Here is a 25,487-nt window from a genome sequence, read left to right on the forward strand (position 1 = left end):
TATCGCGAAATCAGCAGGGAGCTGCAGAATTTAAACTTGAGCCAACTAGACTGTCATCATCGAACAGTGGAGCAGTTGGGTGACCTGCAGTCTGTGACAGACAGCGCTATGTCAAAGACGTAGCCACAAGACGAAGTTGTACTTTGTTTAGATGGTTTCACCTCATGTCAAAGTTGACTTAGAACAGCCAATAGTAAAACTAAATGGAGCATCTTTCCATCTTCGTTTTACAGCTGGAAAACTATTACTATCACAAGGAACACCCAAGACTTCGCTTAGGCATGCATTGTTGCTTGAAGTCAACTTGTGGGATATCGTTCCAAATTTATTGCAGAGTAAACGTTGTTTAACTGCTCTTCCAGTGAATTCCTTGTGTTCTGTCAAGCCTTTGTTTGAAAATGGAGAGTTAGATAAAGCACCAAGTTTTGCACAGTGTATCTTATTCTGTGTATGGGAACCAGGTGGATGCAGAGTTGTGCCTATCAGTACTGATAACTTTAGATCTGATTATGTACGGTTGTCTCATGGTAGTCTGATAAAGAGTTTGGAAGTAATTAGTGAGAACGAATTTGAAATAGATTTCATGTCAGGTTATATAGCAATGGAAAATCTGTCAGTCTGAATACACTGAGGAAGAAAATAGCCCATTTAGAAGGCCACGACAAGGACGATTTGAAAAACTGTTATAAGAATACGTACAGTTATTTGATCCTCGTAGACCGATTGCCTGCCATCCCACTAACTTAAAATCATATTCCTACTGGGGAAAAAGCATCTGTCTATAAGAAACTTTATGGGGTCCATCGGCAATTAAAGTATTTCATGGAACAATTTATAAACCAACAACTTCAACATGGAATCATAGGCATAAGTAATAGTCTCTGGTCTGCATCCATTTTAACTGTACTGACGAACTCACTAGATGGCACTGAAGCAAGTAGGCCCTACTTTTTTTAAATATATGGCGGAGCCCCTCTACGCCCACACCAGCAAGATGGTCAACACTAAAGTCTACTGCCGCTTCCACATATTTGTTAGTTTTCATTGAGTGAGGTCTCGCAGGATGTGGGTACTGCAATGTTTGCGTGTATCTGGTGATGATTAACCATTAATATGGGCTCATCTGGAGATAGATTGGGTCGAAAGTTGAAGGAAGGGTAGATGTTTGGAGGGTAGAGGAATAAAATTGCCAAGACAGGAGCCGAGGGAAAGAAACGTTTCCGATAGTTGGGTTGGGTTGTAAGGGCAAAGTTGATTAGTGACAATATATGAGTTATCTCTGAGACAACAGTCTAGTGACCCAAAAGTCAGCACAGATTCAGAAAATATCGTTCTTGTGAAACACAACTAGCTATTTAATCGAGGAAAGTAATGAGTGCTATAGACACGGATCTCAAATTACTTCCAAATTACTAGACTTCCAGAAGGCTTTTGACACCGTTTCTTACAACGGACTTCTAATCAAATTGCGTTTGGAGTATCACTTCAGCTTTGGAAATGCATTCTTGTATTCCTTTCAGACCGGCCACAGTACATACCAATCAAAGGAAAATCTTCGAGTAAACGGTCTAGGAGCAGCCCTCTTAGATTATCTGTAGATGTCATTTATCGCGTATTAAAGTCATCAGAACATGATAACCAATTACAGATTGGTTTATACACAATGTTTGTGTGGTATGAAAAGTAGCAATTGTCTTTGAATAAGAAAAATTTAAATTTCGATACCACGACCAATCATAACAAATTTAAAGGCTGGAAGATCAATACCGAGGAATTATAATTACGAACAACTTAAACTGGAACGTTCTCATCGATAATCTTGTGTTAAAGACGATCGAAAGACTGTGTTTTATTGGCACAGTAAATAGAAGATGCAACACTTCTACCAATGAGACTGTCTACACTACACTTGTTAGTCCTCTGTTAGCAGTAAGGGACACTTACCAGATGGCATTGACGAAAGACATCAAAAAAGTCCAAAGAAGATCAGCTCGTCGTATTATCGAGAAACAGAGGAGAGAGTGTCAAGGATATGGTAAGTAAGATGGTGTGGGAAACATCAAAACAAAGGCGTATTCCGTTGCGGTGAGATCTTTTGGCGAAATTTCAATCACCTACTTTCTCCTCTGATTGCGAAAATATTTAACTGTAGCAAACCTGAATAGGGAGGAATGACTATCACATTAAAACAAGTCATATCAGAGATATTACAAAAACTGTATATTTTTCCCACGTCTCGTTAGAGAACATTATGGAAATTGTCTGAAGGCGATATGAGGAACTTTCTACCAGGCACCTATGTGTGAATTGCAGAGTAGTCATGAACATATAGCTGTAGGTCTGCACTGGTTATGTTTTATGTCAAACGCAATGATTATTAATATTATTATCATTATTACTTGTTATGAGCAAGGACGTTATACTGGCACACCGAGCACAGAATTACAGGATAAAGGTTATTGATCAGAGGCACCCGATGACATATTTCTGGATCAATTTTTCGATTACCTGCTACCATCACTGCAAGCATTTACGTAAATGTCAGTGATTTGCCAATGCAACCTCTGAAAACTTGACTTAAATAATATTGTAGAACCGACGCTGCTTGCCTCCAGACGTAGATGTTAGCCTTGAAAAACGATCGCATATCCATACAGCACCTTTTACACCAAGTAAAAAGATATCTTACAGAACATCCATGTCAACAGGTAACATTAGGAACCTCAATTTCAGCTGCCTGAACGATTTTAGTGCTTACTGCCACCCCAAGCGGGAAATTCCACCACTTTGAATCTTTAATAGCTTTAATCTAGGGACTAAAACTAGTAATAACGGTACCAACGAAAATCAGTCTACTGAAGGACAATGTTAATTGTGATCGAACACCGTGTGTGTGGACAAGTGCTAGGTGGAGAAAATGGAGGATATGAAAATCTGAGTTAACTTAAAAATGTGAAATTAAAATACTTGTAACGAAAGTAGTGCTCATGTTATAGCAGAATTTTCAGCGGAAATTCGTTGATGGATTTTTTCTGAGGAGGGCGGAATTGTAATGGAATGCAAAGTAGAGTATAAAGTGGAGCTGAAGGTTGAGCCTAGGGCAGTAATTGGGCCATAGTTGGTCATCGTCACTTGTAGTTTCCAAACCCCACAACTGTAAACTAACATCAATAAATAAGTCTATTGTCATCTCACGAGGACGTCATTCTGTTACAACTGCCTATATCTTAGCAGAAAACCACCGCCCACAACCAGTCACAATGTGATCCCATTATAAGTTCAATAAGAACAAGTCTTTTTTCCAATCAATTGTAGATAACGTGAAAATGACCCATGTGTGAGTCTTGACATTTATGGGATCTCTTTCAATTTTAACCAGTTTTACTTCCTGTAGGAATACGATTCACTATTGGTATTAAACATAATAGCTGATAACACGGCAGTGATCTGTTATTTTTTAACCCCAGTCTTATGAGGTATAAAAGGTGTAATATGTCTATGGCGTTATCCTGACAGTAAGCAATATGTGTACCAAGTCTGAAATTTTCCACACATTCGACAGTTATAACTTACTTCTCACTTCTTTCGGTCCCCAAGTAACTGCCTTGTGTGTCCGTTGTTATCATTACAAATACCGCTAAGTCCAAGAACCTCGAATCGAAAGGATTCGACTCTACTATCGCCTTATTTTTGCTTAGTTTTTGGTTACTGTTACATTTCAATTCGTTCGTGACCCCATCCCCATTCGTGGCAGTGCTAAGTGTTTGATCTGTAACTTCCCTCTCTTCCTCAGAGCTTCCATGGATCGTGCCATCTCTTATTCGCGACCATTGCGAATGTCCATGTAATCTTAGCGATTTGCGAGACATTACATGACCCATGATTCAGCCGTTTTAGTCGAAAACGTTCATTGGGAAAAACATACTAATTACATGCCTTTCTAGTATTAGAGTACAAGACAAAGATTACCAGCAGTGGTTTCTCCTGCGAGAAAAGGTTGAAATCGTTACTTCTCCTTCATCGCTAACATACGGCTTGTAGCAATACAACTGCCTTCAAAAAGTTTCAGACTTCCGACCAGTAGAATAGTGCATGCAGGTGAGTCTTTTTCTCCTCCTTTTCCTGGGGTTACCCGTGTCTTCACGCGTGTAGCCGCAAGCTCTTCTTGTCGCCCTCCCCTTCCCCTGGGGAAGAAATTTGTCATCATCCAGCGTTACCCCATGCAAAAACATTAAAATGTTTTTGGTTTCCAGTACCGTAACCGATGCTGGACGTAGGTACGAGCCCTGTCTCACCTAGTCAGATGTGAGAAATCGCGTAAAAACCACATCGACGTTAATTCGACGAATGGATTCGAATCGGGGCGACGCGTCTCCACAAATCCCGGACGTTGGGGGCTAAGGCTTGCGGTCGTCGGGGCGGATCTTTAATGCACACCGATGCACACCAATGGTTCCTATCAACCTCCGAAGATAATTTCCACCAGAAACAAAACGTTTCAATTTCGTTATGGAAAACACAAAGTACCATACTTTAAGGCTTCCACAGAATCAATCGTTATTTACTGGCTTCAATGAGACGTCACCAAATCTGCCTCTTTCAATAAACACCGCCGGTACACACAGTTGAACTTCAGGCATCTGATACTGAGAAAATGCACATTTGTTAAAGTGCAACTCTTGCTCAGAAAACTGGGACAGACTCAATCAGAATCCCACGCTCGGGCACGGGAGGTAACTTCCGAATCTTGTAGGTTCTCCGTGTGTGAGAATTTCAACCAGATCTAGCGACAGAGCTGGAGATAGTTGACGGGAGGGTGTGACGTTAAACGTAAACGTGGAACGCTCGGAGACGTTTCAGTGCAACATTGTAAACGTATGGCTCACTAGCAAGAAAAAAATAATATTTTGGGCGTCAGAAACTCCTGGCATCTCTTTTAACAGTCAAGGCGAAGTTGTGACATGTAGCCATAATTCTGGAGCGCAAGTAACAATTTCAATCAGACTTGCTGTGTGCATGATTTGCTGTCTGGAAAAACGTATTGCTATAGTGAGACATTCCTGGAAAACGTAGAGGTGAAGTGACAGGACAACGTCACCCATTTACTGGTTTCTATGAAAAAATTAATATTTATTTCATGTGTATAAACTACGAGAATTAGCATAGTAGCATCATGCTTTCATTTCCAGTGTCGATTCATCCAGAACAGTAACAGAAAATGGAAATTCCCTTCAAGAGCGGATTCTCATCAATAAAATCATCAATCTTTGTGTCCGTACTGGAACCGACCTTAAAGGTATAGTTTCAGATAGCCTACATTTGTATGAACTCTACTGATGTACTATGCTGTGCAAATGCTTCTCAGTTCTTGCCCCTCCGTTTAATACATCATAACACAGCCGTTATCGGCAAAGTGTTCATTGAACGACATAACTTGAGAGGAAGACGTATAAATACAATTGGCCTTTTGTTCGGTGGTTGGTAACTACAGTTAAGGGTTACAATCGTCATCGCGCAAATGAAAGTTTTACGTGCATGAGACATTTTCTTGCTATATAATGCCACCGATCTGTTAATATCGCAGATTTATATGCGACTGCCGTTTTCTGCCAGACGCGTATTGCGGGTTACTCCGCCTCCCCAATTCAGATCAATCTGTGTTCACATCATTGCGTGGTCCCGTGGTCACGGAAGTTTATCTATGCCATTTTTAATGATGCGTAGATACTCTCTCACTTTTTTCCCCTGCACTGTCCTGCACGAATTTGCCTCTGTTCTTCAAACGTTTACTCTGGAAATGATATGTAGCTGTTTCAGTTCCAAAACTGTTACCATTGCGGATTCAATTCTGATCTCTAACGATACAGCAAAATACTGTCACAAGCCACGATATATTTGTTTTCACGTCCTTTATCAGGTGACATGTGGCATGTGGCATGTGTGTTGTGTTACGACTCTGGACTAACCTGTGGCGTCTGCAGTGATCACAGGCTTTTTTCAGCCGTCATGTTACAGTACATGCAGCAACATACTTCCAAAACAGTGAAGGAAAAATATTTTGTGATAGGTATAGCGTAGTGGTATTTTACTGTAATATGTGATTTCCTGAGCACGCTTAGTACAAGTACGCCGTCTCATATCCTATACTTTTCCACATTAACTAAAAGTATTATATCGTTGTAGATGGTCTATCAGTTGCCTGTTGCCATGTTATTTGTTATGAGCGTTTGTGTGGCCTATACTGAAATAGTGCTAGCTATTGTATCATCCATATGAGGTAGTCTAATAACAACTGTGGAATGTATGAGAAGGTAAACGGTGTGAATAGATATTACTTTGCTTAGACCGGCGGATAAAGTTACCGATATCAATTTCAGTTAAGAAATCTTGGTCTTCAACTATTTCCAGGCCATATGAACCAAAACGACTGGACTGTTTTTTTCAAGGAGCCGTATACTTAATTGTAAATGCAATAAGTATGAACCGTCATACATGGCATGCTCAAACCAGGTCTGCTAAGATATTCGTCGAATATAGGCAACTTCACATTCATAAGGACGTACGTAGCTTGGTAGCTTGTGAAGCTTAGCTAACTGACTATGTTCACTTTCCAGCCCGCATCTCCTGATCGTGGGGTAGCGTTATCGCTTTCCACGCCCGGGTTCCCCGGTTCGATTCCCGGCGGGGTCAGGGATTTTCTCTGCCTCGTGATGGCTGGGTGTTGTGTGATGTCCTTAGGTTAGTTAGGTTTAAGTAGTTCTAAGTTCTAGGGGACTGATGACCATAGATGTTCAGTCCCATAGTGCTCAGAGCCATTTGAATCATTTTTTTCACTTTCCAAGAAGTGTTACCACACACACACACACACACACACACACACACACACACACACACACACACAAAACCTTGATCGAGTAACACAAGGAGTCACATCCAGCAGCTACGTCAGTCAACTCTTATGTAACACGTCTTTTTCCGAGATTTCGTCCCTTTTCTCTGTGTACGTATTCTCTTTTCTACCTCCTCTTTTTCCTTTTTCTTCCAACAACGATCTGACATTCTTGACTTATTCCGGCATCATTGGATTTATTACCATATTTCACACTTATTCTTCCGTCTGGATTACATCTACTTTCTGCTTTTTTCCTCTTCTTTCCCTCACACGTGACTCCCTTTAAAGTGTTATCAGAAAAATCTTTCGCATTAGCACACCTTCAACCACATGTAACCCGATACCATGCTGTGTACATTCATCTATGGTTGCAGTTTCCGAACATTCAATTGGTGCATCACATAACAATTTTTTGCTGTTGGAAGTAAACTAGCTGGTTCTCAGTCAACTTTCTTAAGATTTCGATAAGTTGTATCTACAAGGTTTTTCAGTTTTCCCGTTTGCAATAAACACACACAAGACGGCCTCTTTAAAAGAAACATTGCGCACAAGCTGAGGTATTTTCCACTCTCTCTTATATTGGCTTGTTCAGATACATTTAGAGATGTCGCAATATTTAAAATCTATCCAGTCGAATAAAGATTACTTTTCAAGGAAACAAGACATCGTAAGCTCTCTCAGTGCCAAGAACGGCACCAGTATAGCGACAGGCGGCTGCAAGGCGCTTGTGCCGTTGGCGGGCGGGCGGTGGGCTGCGGGCGTCGTTGCAGGACTGGGGAGCGACCTTCTCCAACACTGCCGTTATCCAGGAAATGCGCCAGTGGCTTCGGTGGAACAAGGAAAGTTTGATCTGCAGCTCACCACTACCCTGAAACAGTAAAAAAGGCGTATCCAGCACTGGTTTAACAAACTCTCATCAATGATGTACACGTATCTATCAACAGAAGAACTACCTACTGCATCTAGAGAACACATCCAGAAATATACTCTAAGCTCTGTTAAGGGATCATAACTTATTTCTCTGACATTTCATAACGGCCATTCCTTGCAAACCCGTTCTAGGGAAACTTAAATCGCCATGTCTGATCTGGGATTGTTGTTGTTGTTGTTGTTGTGGTCTTCAGTCTTGAGACTTGTTTGATGCAGCTCTCCAAGCTACTCTATCTTGTGCAACCTTCTTCATCTGCCAGTACCTACTGCAGCCTACATCCTTCTGAATCTGCTTAGTGTATTATTCTATTGGTCTCCCTCTACAATTTTTACCCTCCACTCTGCCCGCAAGTACTAAATTGGTGATCCCATGATGCCTCAGAACATGTCCTACCAAACTTTCCCTTCTTCTAGTCAAGTTGTGCCACAAACTCCTCTTCTCCCCAATTCTGTTCAATACCTCCTCATTAGTTATGTGATCTACCCATCTAATCTTCAGCATTCTTCTGTATCACCACATTTCGAAAGCTTCTATTCTGTTCTTATCTTAACTATTTATTGTCCATGTTTCACTTCCATACATGGGTACACTCCACACAGATACTTTCAAAAACGACTTCCTGACCCTTAAATCAATACTCGATGTTAACAAATTTCTCTTCTTCATAAACGCTTTCCTTGCCATTGCCAGTCTACATTTTATATCCTCTCTTCTTCGACCATCATCAGTTATTTTGCTCCCCAAATAGCAAAACTGCTTTACTATTTTAAGTGTCTCATTTCCTAATGTAATTCCCTCAGCATCACCCGACTTAATTCGACTACAATCTATTATCTTTGTTTTGCTTTTGTTGATGTTCATCTTATACCCTCCTTTTAAGACACTGTCCATTCCGTTCAACTGCTCTTCCAAGTCCTTTGCTGTCTCTGACAGAATAACAATGTCATCAGCGAACCTCAAAGTTTTTATTTCTTCTCTATGGATTTTAATACGTACTCCGAATTTTTGTTTTGTTTCCTTTACTGCTTGCTCAATATACAGATTGAATAACATCGGGGAGAGACTGCAACCCTGTCTCACTCCCTTCCCAACCACTGCTTCCCTGTCATGTCCCTCGACTCTTATAACTGCCATCTCGTTTATGTACAAATTGTAAATAGCCTTTCGCTCCCTGTATTTTACCCCTGCCACCTTCAGAATTTGAAAGAGAGTATTCCAGTCAACATTGTCAAAAGCTTTCTCTAAGTCTACAAATGTTAGAATCGTAGGTTTGCCATTCCTTAATCTAGCTTCTAATATAAGTCGTAGGGTCAGTATTGCCTCACGTGTTCCAACATTTCTACGGAAGCCAAACTGATCTTCCCCGAGGTCGGCTTCTACTAGTTTTTCCATTCGTCTGTAAAGAATTCGTGTTAGTATTTTGCAGCTGTGACTTATTAAACTGATAGTTCGGTAATTTTCACATCTGTCAACACCTGCTTTCTTTGGGATTGGAATTATTATATTCTTCTTGAAGTCTGAGGGTATTTCGCCTGTCTCACACATCTTGCTCACCAGATGGTAGAGTTTTGTCAGGACTGGCTCTCCCGAGGCCGTCAGTAGTTCCAATGGAATGTTGTCTACTCCGGGCGCCTTGTTTTGACTCAGGTCTTTCAGTGCTCTGTCAAACTCTTCACGCAGTATCGTATCTCCCATTTCATCTTCATCTGCATCCTCTTCCAATTCCATAATATTGTCCTGAATTACATCGCCCTTGTATAGACCCTCTATATACTCCTTCCACCTTTCTGCTTTCTCTTCTTTGCTTAGAACTGGGTTTCCATCTCAGCTCTTGATGTTCATACAAGTGGTTCTCTTATCTCCAAAGGTCTCTTTAATTTTCCTGTAGGCAGTATCTATCTTACCCCTAGTGAGATAAGCCTCTACATCCTTACATTTGTCCTGCTTAGCCATTTTGCATTTCCTGGCGATCTCATTTTTGAGACGTCTGTATTCCTTTTTGCCTGCTCATTTACTGCATTTTTATATTTTCTTCTTTCATCAATTAAATTCAATATTTCTTCTGTTATCCAAGGATTTCTACTAGCTCTCGTCTTTTTACCTACTTGATCCTCTGCTGCCTTCACTACTTCATCCCTCAAAGCTACCCATTCTTCTTCTGTATTTCTTTCCCTTATTCCTGTCAATTGCTCCCTTATGATCTCCCTGAAACTCTGTACAACCTCTGGTTCTTTTAGGTTATCCATGTCCCATCTCCTTAAATTTCCACCTTTTTGCAGTTTCTTCAGTTTTAATCTACAGGCCATAACCAATAGATTATGGTCAGAGTCCACATCTGCCCCTGGAAACGTCTTACAATTTAAAACCTGGTTCCTAAATCTCTGTCTTACCATTATATAATCTGATACCTTTTAGTATCTCCAGGCTTCTTCCTTGTATACAGCCTTCTTTTATGATTCTTGAACCAATTATTACCTATGATTAAGTTGTGCTCTGTGGAAAATTCTACCAGGCGGTTTCCTCTTTCATTTCTTTGCCCCAGTCCATATTCACTGCTCGAAGTAGAGAGGATATAAAATGTAGATTGGCAATGGCAAGGAAAGTGTTTCTGAAGAAGAGAAATTTGTTAACATCGAGTATAGATTTAAGTGTCAGAAAGTCATTTCTGAAAGTATTTGTATGGGGTGTAGCCATGTATGGATGTGAAACATGGACGATAAATAGTTTGGACAAGAAGAGAATAGAAGCTTTCGAAATGTGGCGCTACAGAAGAATGCTGAAAATTAAATGGGTAGATCACATAACTAATGAGGAAGTATTGAATAGGATTGGGGAGAAGAGAAGTTTGTGTCTCAACTTGACCAGAAGAAGGGATCGGTTGGTAGGACATGTTCTGAGGCATCAAGGGATCACCAATTTAGTATTCGAGGGCAGCGTGGAGGGTAAAAATCGTAGAGGGAGACCAAGAGATGAATACACTAAGCAGATTCAGAGGGATGTAGGTTGCAGTAGGTACTGGGAGATGAAGAAGCTTGCACAGGATAGAGTAGCATGGAGAGCTGCATCAAACCAGTCTGAGGACTGAAGACCACAACAACAACATGTACAAGATGTGCAATGAGCAGAGATGAACTCTTAGCTAGTACTACTGTAAATGTTGCCAGAGGGAACTACACATTTTCAAATAATTTAGATGCATATCTTGGGACCAATAACCGGACTCCTGCAGGATACTGTTGGCTATTATTTTACTGGTCACTTTTATCGGTACATGGAAATGATAGCCATTCCCAGTCAGCAAGCAGCAGTAGTGATGCAAGCACTGGTTCAATCTGGTTGCTTAAATTTGATGTGATGGGAACTATAACCATGGACTAAGGGACAAAATTTAGTTCTGATTTGATAAAGCTGCTATCTCATTTCCTACAGGTCTGTAAATTAAGATCTAGTCCACTACATCCACAAACTAACGCTAGGACGAAACCTGTGCATCGTATCATTGGTAGGGCAAAACTTGTGCATTATATCATTGGTAGGATGTTGTGTCAATATTTAAACCCACACCATAAAGTCTGGGACACATATTTATGTTATGGCCGCTTATAATTCGAAGGTCCATATTAGTACTGATATATCTCTATCAGGTGGTTTATGGAAAGAATGAGCCTTCACCATTTGACAAGATCAGCCTAAAACGTAATACAGAGGCTGTTAACCAATTTGCCCAAACATTGAGAGATGTATGAAGGAGTGCGCAGGAGCAAATATTGCAGCCCTTGAACGTCAATAGCAGGTAGGGAATCATATGGTAACATTATCACAGTATAGGTTACGACAATGGGTAACGTTATCGAGCTCAAAAAAAAAGGTACTGGGGACCGTATAAGGCAGTTGAAATGTCACCGCCTAACGGCAATCTTCAATTAACGACTCTTACAACGACAGTTCATGTTGGATGCGTTGGAGGACTATTGCCTTCCACAAAGAAGAAAGTGAGGGTTAGAAGGAAGAAAGGTGAGAACAAGATTATCACGTGACCTGCACATGAGGATAGTGTCACACATGGTGATGTGTATAATTCAGAGGTTCAGTTGAACTATATTAACTGAAGTGCTACTTCGTTATTGTCAGGTAGTTGATGTGTTTGGGTACCAAAATTTGGTTATCACAGTATTGCTTTTTTGTGTTTGATATATATTATTTAGGCAAATATGTCTCTTTCTGTATTTGCCGGACAACAGACCTTTCAGAACGAAGGAGTGGGAATGACTACAGCTCTCGGTTCTGACGTTGCTACATTCCAGCGGTAGAGATGGGTGTACATTGATCTTCAGGAGGGGAGTATGGACTCGACAATTACAACCGACTTAGAGCTGAATGCTTTTTGTTAGATAAGAGGATGAAGTTATCAGCAGTCATCGATTGACGCTGGAATTAATATCAAATGTTGGAAGATGTTACTGGAGTTGCAGAGCTATGCCAGCAGAATCTACCGTTGTACAACAATACAGCGGCAGCAGAGTCTAAGACCGACCATGTGGTGTCCTACCCACTCGTTTCTTATAGGGTACCTAAAGCTATATAATAATTCAAGCAAATCATATTAATCGTTTTTATTACAATCAAGTAGATCGACAATCCCCACTTTGGGTCGCAAACAATTCTCGACATGCAAATAATCAATGTACTTCGCTATATATACAATGACTATACAAGTAATACCCACAAGTTCATGTGTGTCACTAATCACTGTCCTTCTCGTGCCTCTCTTCTAGTTCGTTGTTTCTAACCCGCGTCTGCTAGTGCGCGTCTTCTACTGGCCGGCCGAGGCTGGCAGGAGCGGCCCTTGTATTCTCTTCGGATAGAGGCCGCTCCTGTCGTGTTGCGGTCCTGGTCAGCCTACTACTGGCTGACGTCGTCTCACAGCCTTCTATTCGATTATATTCTCGATCTTCATACCAGCGATTGTCGTTACCCCGGAAGATTCCTCCCCCCTCCCCCACCCTACCCCACACCCCCCCACCCCCAAACGGTGGGGGAGGCAGGAGTGTGGGCGCATCAGTGGACCAGAAGCTGTGGCTGCAGCGTCGTCAAGTTTCCAGTCGTGTACAACAATCCGGCCTTCTCTCTGGCGAAACGTCCTCCGGAAAACGATCAGAAGGGTATGCAATCACCTCCTGATGCCACGAACCAGATGAAGGCGACGCCTGCTGTGGCGTGGGCGGGTGCAGCTCCATCGGTAAATTCAGAGAACGTGGAGGAGGTGAAGGCTCCGTCTTCGTGGGGTCGTCCCGCGGTGTCGTGGTGACACCCTCTAGCGACTGCTGTGGTCGCACTGTCCTCTGGATACGGGAATCTGGCGACATGACAGAGGCGAAGTTGATTTTGATGGCGGCGCTGCAAGCCATCTGAACTTAAAATAAGATACATCCAAGCGCCAAGTCGACGGACGATCTCACGACGCACCCACCGTCTGCTGCCACTAAAAACCCAGTAAAAGATGATATCATGCAGCGCGAACCGATACTTAGGCCTTCCTTCGGCTCCGGATGCTGAGGAAGTTAGCAGGTGATGCAGTGTCCGATGGCACCGGCCGTAAAGCAACTCCGCCGACAATGGTTCAATGGTTCATCTCGTAGGTGTGACGATAGGAGGCGAGGAAGAGTTGCATTGCTTGATCCCTGGTGTATATGGAGCGAGGTTTGGTCACCTGCAGCTGGAAAGTTCTTACAAAACGTTCCGCTTTGCAGCTTGACTGTGCACTAATTAGTTACTGTATGCCGTTGCGTTCACAAAATGTTTCAAACTTATTTCACGTGAACAGAGAGCGGTTGTATGACACTATGATCTCAGGTAAACCTTCGAGGCAAAAAACAGAGGACAACACATGAATTGTGCTACGTGATGTTGTCGAGTTCATTGGCACAGCAAAAGGAATTTTGCTATACGAGCCAACCACAATCAACCAACGAGTGTTCCAAAAAAGCCTCGCAAAGTCTATGTGCACGCCTTGCCATGTGAATTGCGACTTATGCCATGCAGAGATCATCTTGTGGCAGAGCAGACTGATTTTCCGCACATGTATGATACTGTGACGTCATCTGTTCTATTTGGGTGTCCAGTGTTAAAGCGCTAACTGTTTCGTACCAACAATCTCCGAGTGTCCCTTTTGAAGGAAATGCAGCACGTCCTTTTGCAAAGTTTTAGGAATCTACACACGTCACTGACCATTGTCATTTTGAAGGCTATGCCCACAGGCAAAGTATCCGCCCACTACAGAGTTCTTTATGCTACGCAAGAAACGAGGCCAAGATGTGCACTTCCATGGCCTGTTCAATTTTCCTGTAGTTCAGAGAACTACAGTCAGAAAAGATTGAAGTAATTCAGTATCGTGAGCATCGGTGTGACAACAATATGCAGTAGAAGCGTCAGAGTCTGTATCAGGGCCAATCGGAAGACGTGAAAGTGCGTCCGCATTACGATGGTGAGCCCTCGGATGATACACAGCCCGGACGCTATGGCCGAGTGGTTCTAGGCGCTTTAGTCTGGAACCACGCGACCGCTACGGTCGTAGATTTGAATCCTGCCTCGGGCATAGATGTGTGTGATGTCCTTAGGTAAGTTAGGTTTAAGTAGTTCTAGGGAACTGATGACCTCAGATGTTACGTATCATAGTGCTCAGAGCCATTTTATGCTACACAATTTCGTACTGGTATTGAGACAACAACAACGCCCACCTTTGCAATTTTTGAGCAGTTCCTACAGGAACCGGTTTCATCGGATGAAACAAGGAATGCAAGGGCTTGTGATCCGTTACTAAGTAGAATTTTCTGCCATTCAAATAATGGTGGAATCTGGTGACACCGTACACAATACCCAAAGCCTCTTTCCCAATTTGTGGATAGTCACACTGAGCTTTGAACAACACTTTTGATGCGAAAGCAATAGGCCTGTCTTTATCACCAATTCTGTGCGAAACCAATGCACCGATTCTGTAAGAGGAGGCGTCAACTTTCAGTACGACTGGTTTGTCAGGATCAAAGTGTACTAAGCATCGCTCACTGAGCAATGCATCTTTAAGTTTTTCATAACTACTTCGCACTCATCTATCTGAACAAAGTGGACAGTCCTGCGACGCAAGCTATGCAGTGGAGCTGCGATTTGTGCAGCATTCGGTATGCACTGAATATAATAGTTCATTTTCCCTAAGACTGACTGCAGTTCTGTGACACTGCCGTAACTTGCAAATCTCGTATGCCTAACAAATGCGACTGAAGAGGATGTACACCTTGACTGTTTATGACATGACCAAGATACTGCAACTCAGGTTTCAAAAAGTCACACTTGTCCAGTCTAGTCTTTAGTCCTGCATCAGGTAGCATACGAAACAAAGCACGCAAATTTGCAATATGTTTTTCAGGTGTAAGGTTTGCTACGACAATATCGTCCAAATAGATTGAACAGTTTGGCAGTTGTGTAGTCAACTGTACCAAATACCGTTGCAAAATGCCAGGTGCGGAAGCACAGCCAAAAGGCAAACGCAAAAATTTAAACAAGCTCAAATGAGTGTTCACGACATACACCTTCTCCATCGATCGGTATTGGAATTTACAAATCATGTAAATCAGTTTTTGAAAAATAGCGTCCAGCGCCTAATCCGTCCTTGAGATCGTCTGGGCGTAGCAATGGATAAGTATCAACCACAGTTTGTGGGTTGACTGAGACTTGAAGTCAACATAGAGGCGAATGTGACCAGAAGGTTTGGGGAGCAAAGCCAGTGGACATGCCCAAAGATTAGCTTGTATGGGCGCAATAGTTCCGCTATCTTGCAATTCTTTAAGTTCTAGCGCGTCTTTGTACCGTAATGAAAAATTTTTGCTGGGCATTTTCTTTCAGAGTAATATGTGCAACAAAATTGTTAGTCTTGCCTAAACTTCAGAAAAAGAGTTCCAGGAATTCTTTTAGCAAGTTACCTACACCGTCTTTTGCATGGGAAATGGAGACACTGACAACACATTTCCTGAATGTTAAAGCCCAACAAATCAAATGAATCAAGACCAATTATGATCTCACAATCGTGTGATTATTGCACTGTAAAAGTCACTGTTCATGTACTCTAGCAACACTTGGCAGGCAAAGAGCACTTTCCAAGAACGGGAATGTCTTGTCTGTTATAAGCCATCAGTTACGTGCTAGCTTTAGACAGGCGTAGGGAGCCTAACAGTTTAGATGTGTGATGATTTAGAAGTGTGATGGAGACACCTGTGTCCAACTGAAATTTCACTTGTTTTCCACAACGATGTACATGAACAAGAAGTTTGTTTGGTTGCCATATCCTGAAGAAACTTCTCGCACATCTTCATGGGTTGATTAGATTTCTGGTTAGCAATACTCACAAGGGAAAGTGTTTCACCATTCACCCTTACCCATTAATGAGGAGTCGGGAAGACTTTAGGGAAGTTCGTAAAGTTTGAAACTGGGGAAGTATTTCGGATTTCAGAAGATGGGTTATAGCGTTATTTTGTGTAATTCCTATTACATCGAACAAGAATGTAAATTCGTAACGATTCTCATCTGTAACATGCTAATTGGGAACGACTCTATAATCATCACGAAATGTTGTACAGGGTGAATCACTTAAAATTTGCACCACAAATATTGCGGAAGTAGAAAGTGCTGTTGATTTGAAATTGTCACAGAATGAATTCGTTATCAGTTGCTCGTATTTATAGCCTATCAACAAATTTTTGAAATAGTTAGAAAAAATATTTTTTGTGCAAATACACACTTTTTACAAATGAAACAATGCCTATTGACATCAACAAACTAGAGTAAATGTCAGTGGTGTTTGTTGCAGGATTCTAGAACGAGTCGTTTACGAGATATCGTATTTTGGAAAGTTCCAACACTGACAAGTGTACAATAACCTGTGGTAGCACGCAATAAAGAGCAACACCAGTGCATACAGTAGTTATTGCGATTCTGAGCAATAATGAGACAAATGACCACCGCTGCTGGTGGTGATTCTGAACAAGTTGTGTTCAGAATAATCACCAGCTGCGGCAATACTTGCTTCGAGCCTGGTATGAAACGACTGCTGTACACATGCTAGTATGGCACTGAAGATGTCCAAGCCGGCTTCATATCATCGCGTGTAGCTAATACGTCTCTCAGCTTTCCCCACAGAGAAAGTCTACAGTTGTCAAATCCCAGGAATGGTCCTACCTAGGTACAAGGTCCTCCGTATCCAATCCGACGGTCTGGAAACAGTTCTTGAAGACATGCTGTAGTACTTCACTGGATAACCCTGATGTTGGTACCACAGGTTCCTTCTAATCTAGAGAGGAACGACTTCTAGCATCTGTAGAGAATGGTTTGTTAATAGGCTGCGAAACTTGTGCGCGTTTAGTGTTCTGTCTATGAAAAACAGGCCTATGAGCTGATCGTTCACTATCCAACACTACACGTCTACACTCCGTGGACGCTGGCGTTCCACCTGGCGAATCCAAAGGGGATTCTCAACAGACCAATAGTGCATGTTTCAGCCCTTTACCTGGCCATGATTGGTAAATGTGGCTTGATCAGCAAATAAGATACTTATGGAGTATTCCAGCACATGCCCATGTACAGAAGTTAACACCACCCTCATGTTTCCATGCAGCTGTTGATGGAGAGAGATGTGATAGGGACAGAACGTTTATCGATGGATAAGACGTTGGATACTTTCGTTACTCATGCCACTTCCTTGTGCGATTACATTCAAGAAACAAACAAGTTCACTCTAAGCAAACGCAACAACATTGTACCTAGCAACTATGCAGGTTAATGACACAAAGAACTGCTGGTGTGGAAACAGCACAATATGCTGTCTCGTAAACAACTACCACTAAACTCCCACAACAAAAATTCTAATTTCCCCAATTTTAGTTTGTTAGTGTCAATAAAAATGGTTCAAATGGCTCTGAGCACTATGGGAAATAACGTCTGAGGTCATCAGTCCCCTAGAGCGTAGAACTACTTAAACCTAACTAACCTAAGGACATCACACACATCCGTGTCCGAGTCAGGATTCGAACCTGCGACCGTAGCGGTCGCGCGGTTAAGGGCTGAAGCGCCTAGAACCGCTCCGCCACTTCGGCCTGCTAGTGCCAATAAACATTGTTCCATTAAAAAGTGTATTTTTGACAGAAAATACACTTCCTAAGTATTATTGCAATGAGTTTATTAGCTAACAATACGAGCACTTGACTACCAATCGATTATGTGAAAACCACATATTCCTGTTTCGCAATATTTGCGGTGCAAGTTTTAGCTGATTCACCTAGTATACCAATTATTATTTATTGCCATTAACACCACGCAAATGATACAGCAGTACGACAGAAATCAGCGTACATGTAAAAAGTTGTATCTGTGCCATTAGTCTACACCCAAGATTCTTTTGTACTTTTCGCTATTGTTTTCACTGATTCTGAACAGAATATATGTGTTATGTAAATTGGTATTATTTGAAATAATAATCATTGTCTGAAGTAAAACTGATTTCATTTCAGTCTTGATCATAATAGCATTCCTTTCCTAATAAGTGGAATATGAAAAGACAATATTTGGCTATTAGAGATCGCACGTTTGATGACGCTATAGTCAGGCACCTTCAGAACTTTATCGTTAAATGTTCTGCTGCTTAAATTGAACATGCATTTCCTGCAACATCTGATAACCACCTCGTAAGTACTTTTACGCATGTGCGCTACTATTAGTTTCTTATGTGGTTAAGTGTCAGGCGCACTTCCGATCGTGACTGCAATTTGCCCGCTACTACCTGGAACTCACAAAATTTAATACTGGGTTTAACTTAAAAGGACTTATTAGAAGTAAAACTATATTTAAATGATTGCACCATTCTGTTCATTAAATCAAGTTATTTGCATTGAATTAAGTATTTCCTTTCGATAGTTAATTTAAATTCCGTAACTATGTTACAAGCTAACTGTGCATGAAAGGAACGCTTCAGCTGTCGACCAGTGTGCAAGGTCTCAGTTTAGGGCAACTATTGAATTATTTGTATGTACAACAGTTTTCACGTCACGTGAATATAAGTTCATGTTCTATGCCACCTATTGAGACGAGATATTTGGAGGCTGTAAAATGGAAATAAGGAATAATGTAACAAGAATATACCACTATGGAAGAAAAAAGGAAAATCTTAATACAATTATTTTTCAAGAATTTGCAAATGAAACTCTTACAATATTGAAGGTAAGAAAATCATGGTTTAAATGCTTATGTGACGTTCGCTGTGTTATTCAGTGGTTTGGTATTTAAGTAATTTGTAAATGAAAATGATAATCTTATTTTATTAGATTGAGTAATTACTAAGTTATTTTTCTCCCCGCTAAAGAACTCCAAGTTAACGTCGTGTTAACGTGATGGCTCTTAGTTGTGTGTCACTAAATCACAGTTCATACAACATATTCTCTACAACTATTGATTATTATGGAAACAGTTATCTTCAGCAAAATGATCATTAAAACCACCGAATATCAGCCGCGCACGACACTGACGTATGTTACCTGAAACAATATTTTTCGCAACTGGTACGTAATTAATTTCGGCTCCATACATCAGCTAGAAGAGTTTGTTATAAGCATAGTGCTATGAGCACTGTTTTAAAGAACTAATCTGATTCGAATCATTTTCATTAAAATGAATTCGGGACCACCGGTGCACATTTATTTTTACACATTTGTATTACGTTCGGCATTTATGTTTGCACAGTTGCGTAATTTGAATTTGCCGCTGAGATAATTGTTAAGATGGCGGCAGACAATTGATAGAGACTTTCTATTATTACAGCAAATAATAGAAAGAAATTGAAATGCTTATTAATCTCTATGAACTCTACTTTTGTATTGTGCACTATTTATACATCATCAAGCAGACATCTGATTTGTTTCTATGGAAAACACAGACAAAAATGCGATACAAATCGCTATCATCAATGGCTGCGCTCCTTGCAGCGGAAAGAAATAATTAACACAGATAATGCTTACTGAGAGAGGAATTAAAGTTACAAATAATTATTCACTCATATATAATAATAATGAACTCTATTCTCAAGTATTAATTAACAAAAATTACAATTTTTAACAGACCTCAGTTTGATATGCGTCCACAACCTACAAAAGCCAACCAACAAAAGGTAAAAAACAAAGGAAGACAAACGCAGATCATAAAAGGAATTTATAATTATCATTGTCTTTGTATGGTACACATCGATATGTCCTATTACATCATAGAATATCACATAAATAATTAATATATATCTTCGTTTTCACTATTTTTTCATATGTCGAATAGATAATGCTTATAATTGTTACATGCATAATTTCCTCTCGTCACACTGCAGCTAAAATTTTTCTCGTGGATGTTACACTTATCTTCGTGTGCTGTAATTTCGTTTTAGCATAATATGTGATTTATAGCCGGCAATAATTTTCAAACATTTTTACATGAAAATTGTGATTATTAATTACGTTAGATAGCGAGCTGATACCTAGAAGAAGACTGACTTCATGTGTTGCAAGAGCAATATGGAGGGGCATGGTTCGTTTTCTTTTAAAAATTCTGGATAAGAGTTAATAATGTTGACTTATTGGTTAAGAACCTCTTTGAGGTGGAAAGCAATCCGGCGGAGGTTCGAGACCCCCTCGGGCATGGGTGTGTGTGTTTGTCCTTGGGATAATTTAGGTGAAGTAGTGTGTAAGCTTAGCGACTTATGTCCTTAGCAGTTAAGTCCCATAAGATTTCACACACATTTGAACAACATTTATGGAAAGTAATAAATCAGTTTCCACCAAATAGGGCATAGTAAATACAGGAAAAATGTCACTCATAGAACATATCGAACATAGTGGTCATGTGTCACCAGCCAATGGCAGAAAATTCACTGATCTGGTGCTACTTAATCAGGAAACTCCAGCTTGTGAAATGGTGCAAGAATTGGAAGATGATGGATTAATTCCATGGAAAGAGCTGTGATGTGAATCAGTCTGCGAAATTATATCAGCACTAGAGACAATGAGGAAGCCCTAGTTCAACAATGTATTGGCAAAACAAGACGAATATTGTCAATCCAAGATGAAGTTATGTCTGCTCTGGATTGATTTAAGTCAAACCAAGGCGAATTTACTTTCAAACTAAACAAGCTTCAGCCCAGACAGGATGCATTAGAATATAAATAGAATGCCATTCTGGATGTGAATAAAAAGTCAACCAATGACATTTGTTCTATGCAGTTCTAATTTAAAAAGCACTGTACAGCAGTTATCAGAAAACGTTAACAGTTTAACTGCTGAGCAGGAAAGGAAAATAAAAGAACGTTTAGAAATTCAGAGTCAGCAATTTGTATACGATTTATCGAGGTGGATTGTTAAAAAGGATAATTAAATCAACGAAAATCTGGACTCCGAATTGAAGATAGTGCTAGAACAAGCAGGTACTGAAGCTTTATCATAGGGAGGATATGTAGGGCAAGTAATCCAAAGGAAATTAAATCAGATTAAAGAAAAAAAACACTTAGTAAGGGTATTTCCAAATTACATAACGAAATAATTACCCAGATTTATGAAGTAAGAAAGGAATTAACTGCGATACCAGAAGGTAGTGCATCAGACACCACCCCTTAGTCCTAGGTAAGGTGACACCTACAATGTAAATAATCAGTTTGAACAAATAAACACAGACGAGATGGATCACAGCAGCTTGCCTCGTCACCTAATCATGTAGCGTACAGGACAAAAACTGCTCCGACTCTATCGTCGATCTTGCTAAAAGAAATTTCTTAAAATCCTGGCAATTACAGATTTTTTCACCTCATACAATATCTGCACACCCTGTTTATTACCCAAAACATGGATCGACGTAGAGAAAATATAATTCACGACAGCTTACATTCAAGTAGACCCATCGTTATGGGTGACGTAAACCGTCTAATTTTATGAAAAGCGTCAGCAATTTGAAGGAAAATTCTTGGCACAATACTGGTCAATATGTGTGCAAGGATGACTGAGAAATGAATGATTTAACTCTGAGGCAAATAATAGCAGGGAGGGTTCTTTGCGGAAATAGTTTGAGTGTTACTTGGACAAGACTCGAAATTGGGACTAGCCAGTTTCATATTGTGATGAACAAAGAAGTTAGAGGCCTAATTACCGTGTGGTAATAGACAAAAACTCACATATGCCCCACAAACATTTCATATTAATATAAGAACAAAGTGACCTGATGCGAGAGGAATGGAAGACAGGTAATGGTGATGACATTACACAGGGCATAATTGAAACAACCACCAGCACATTAACTGTGTGCCACAGCCAGTAGAAAATATGACAACTAAGTGTATACATGATAGCCACAGTTCTCCACACTTTGTAACAAAAAGGTGCCAGCGTAGAGGGGTAATAGGTACACTCCTGGGCTCCAATCAAATAATTCACACAATCACAGTACACGGAATCCTAATACAGGAGAGGCGTAAACTTTTGCGTCATAAACTCATCGAGAGTACATGATTCGGCATTTGGTTTCGAAAGCCCATATCTATGATATTTCTTTGAATGGTTCGCACTCTGACACTTGTTCATAGCCCTGCACTGAAATGTGTAGCCATTTGCGTAAGGGATGCACTTCTGTCACACTGAACGATTCTCTTCAGTTGTTGTTGGTTCCGTTCTTGCAGGATCTTTTTCCTGCCGCTGCGATGTCGGACATTTGATGTTTTACCTGATTCCTAATATTCACGTTACACGCATGAAACGGTCGTACGGGAAAGTCCCCACTTCATCGTTAACTCGGAGAAAGCTGTGTCCCGCCGCCCGGAGTGGCCGAGCCGTTCTAGGCCCTACAGTCTGGAACCGCGCCACCGCTACCTTCGCAGGTTCGAATCCTGCCACGGGCATGGATGTTTGTGAGGTCCTTCGGTTGGTTAGGTTTAAGTAGTTCAAAGTTCTAGGTGACTGATGACCTCAGCAGTTTAGTCTCATAGTGCTCAGATCTCTTTCCTTTTTTTTTCTGCGTCCCATCGCTCTTCGCTCTTGCCCCGAATATAACACCACGTTAAAAGCTCACTTAAATCATCACGACCTGCATTGTAGCAACAGTAAATGATCTAACGAGACACTTGTCTCATACAGATGTCGACAACCGCAGCGTTGTATTCTGTACGTTTACATTTCTCTGTATTTGAATACTAATGCCTATATCAGCTTCTTTGGAGCTTCAGTGTATTTTCAAAATTGTTTCTTACATGTACATTATTAGAAACATTTTTGTAATTATTATGGGAAGTAGTTCTTAAAGTAGACAAACTGTATCACTTTTTCTTTAATATAACAGTATTTAACCCTATAAATATTACGTTCACCTTTATATAATAATTCAGCCTGGGAAAAGTCTCGAAATTTTTTGAGTATTTTCCTTCAAATTGTTACGGAATGGTGTAATGAAGATACAGATGGACATAGGCTGTATATTTTTCATATGTGTAATGTATACGTATATATGTAATAGACAAAAGTAAAACATCATTACCAAAATCTCCACAAACGCTTGACTGCTTTACTTCAAACTTTTACACATCTTATGCTTCTGGAAGAATATAGGATATATATTTTTTATGTACATAATATACAGACTTATAATAAAGTATACATTAGTTAATAGCAAAACTTTCGAAAAGTTCTTGACTGATTTACTTCAAATTTTAAACGATATTCTATTAAATATTCAGATAGATGTAGACCACATACTTTTTCGAACAACAGTGAACAGGTTTCCTGTTAAAATGTGAGGAAGAAAATGCTTTTCTGTGCTCCGGCTGCTGGAGAAATGTTCGTTATTGTTGTCTATGTTGCAGGCCGTTTTAACTGCTATAGAGGGTAGCCAAAATCATCATAAAATTTCTTTCGACCATTTTTTGTCTTTATATATATATATTTTTAATATAAATTGTAGACATAACAAAGTGCTGTTACATTTTTCTTCCTCACAGACGGCTTATAATTGGAAGACTACTATAGAATCATTTTTTGTAGTAACAGTAAACAAGGATCAAGTTCAGAGAGGGAAGGGAGGAGCAGTGGAGATGGATAGACGGATGGGACGAAATGGACATAGAGAACAGAATGAATGAGATGGACTGAGAGGGTGTATAAGGTGGAGAGAAAGGGGGAGGAGAAGATAGACAGAGAGGGGGAAGGGAAGGTGATGGGGAGAGAGGGGGAGGAGAAGGAAATATATTGTTTTGTAGCTCATGCAAATTAAAGGTGATCTTGTACAAACTCACAATATTGACGCTTATGTGCTCTACATTTCTGTATTTGGAATATCACTGAGTAGCACAGTTTGCCAGTGCACAGAATTTTCGTTGTTAAAACAATCACAGTACTTATCCCGATTTTGTTGAGGCTGTGGATGTCTTTGGACAATTATTTGTAGTTTCGTAGGCCAGTAATTACGTTTCGATTCAACAATCCAGGAAAAACACGATGGTTTACAGCCTAGAACTCTGTTGAACTTCATAAGATGTAGGTGGAATTCGTTTCCCGGTGCCAGTTGTGCGACGTGTAGCAGGGTAGTACTACTTTGTTCACCGGTTTCGCAAAAATTGAAAATGTGCTCATAAGTATGCAAAAAGTATTTGCTACATTTCTTCAAAGCCTCGAAACTCGATAGTTGTGGATTCTTTCTTGTTGAGATATGTTATGCCGTCTCTGAGGTTCCAGTAAAGAGTGCGAGAGTGCATCATCCCCTACAATAACAAAATCAGTTGTCACTCCAAGGGAATTTGTCTCAATGGCGTAGTACAAAGCCGAGCAAAGCCTGCACGTCCCCCGCACATGCTGCCCGTGTACATTTTGTCACACTCTGGCTGGCCCTGGTCTAAGCACTGATGCAGAGAATGTTAGCAAACTGATACAGACGAAAAACTGGTAGTCAAGCATGGACCATAATTTTCCACTCATCTTAGCTGGAACTGTCGTGCAATTTATATGTGCCAAGACTCCAGTGAAAGACCCAAAGTTGAAGAACTGCTAACACAAACATGCACGAGAGAGTTCTCCATGAAGTAGGCAGGAGGGACTGCGACCACTGTCCCAGGCACAGTACAGTACAGTACAATGCTGATACTGCTGCTCCTGATTGTCGAGATGGTGCGCTAAATGTGAATACCAACAGTGAATATATATGGTGGCACGTTTAAATCTTCTCCTACAATATCTTGTAGTCGACAATTAAAGTACACTAATAATCGTCTGTATGGTAAACTACCGATTATTAATAGTGCGATTAGTTTAGACTGTTAAACGAAGTACATAGGTCAATGAACTGTGGACAGGCCTACGAAACACCAAAAACAGGTCGTAGTCCCCACAAAAAAACATAAATTATCAAGTTATTCATATACTAACAACAGTCTCTTCCAGAAAGGTGTATCATACACCACTAACACTATTGTACAGTTAAGCTGCACAACCAACCTGTTCTGAGACTTGAAACCGTTTACCAAATCACTTTACTACTCATCAAATTTCCTTCCTGCCTACCAAAGGTCCGGATATCCATCCTCCTCACGGGTTCCAGATCACTTCACCACAGCTATAT

This window comes from Schistocerca gregaria, chromosome 5, assembly GCF_023897955.1.
Source record: "Schistocerca gregaria isolate iqSchGreg1 chromosome 5, iqSchGreg1.2, whole genome shotgun sequence".
NCBI lineage: Eukaryota > Metazoa > Arthropoda > Insecta > Orthoptera > Acrididae > Schistocerca > Schistocerca gregaria.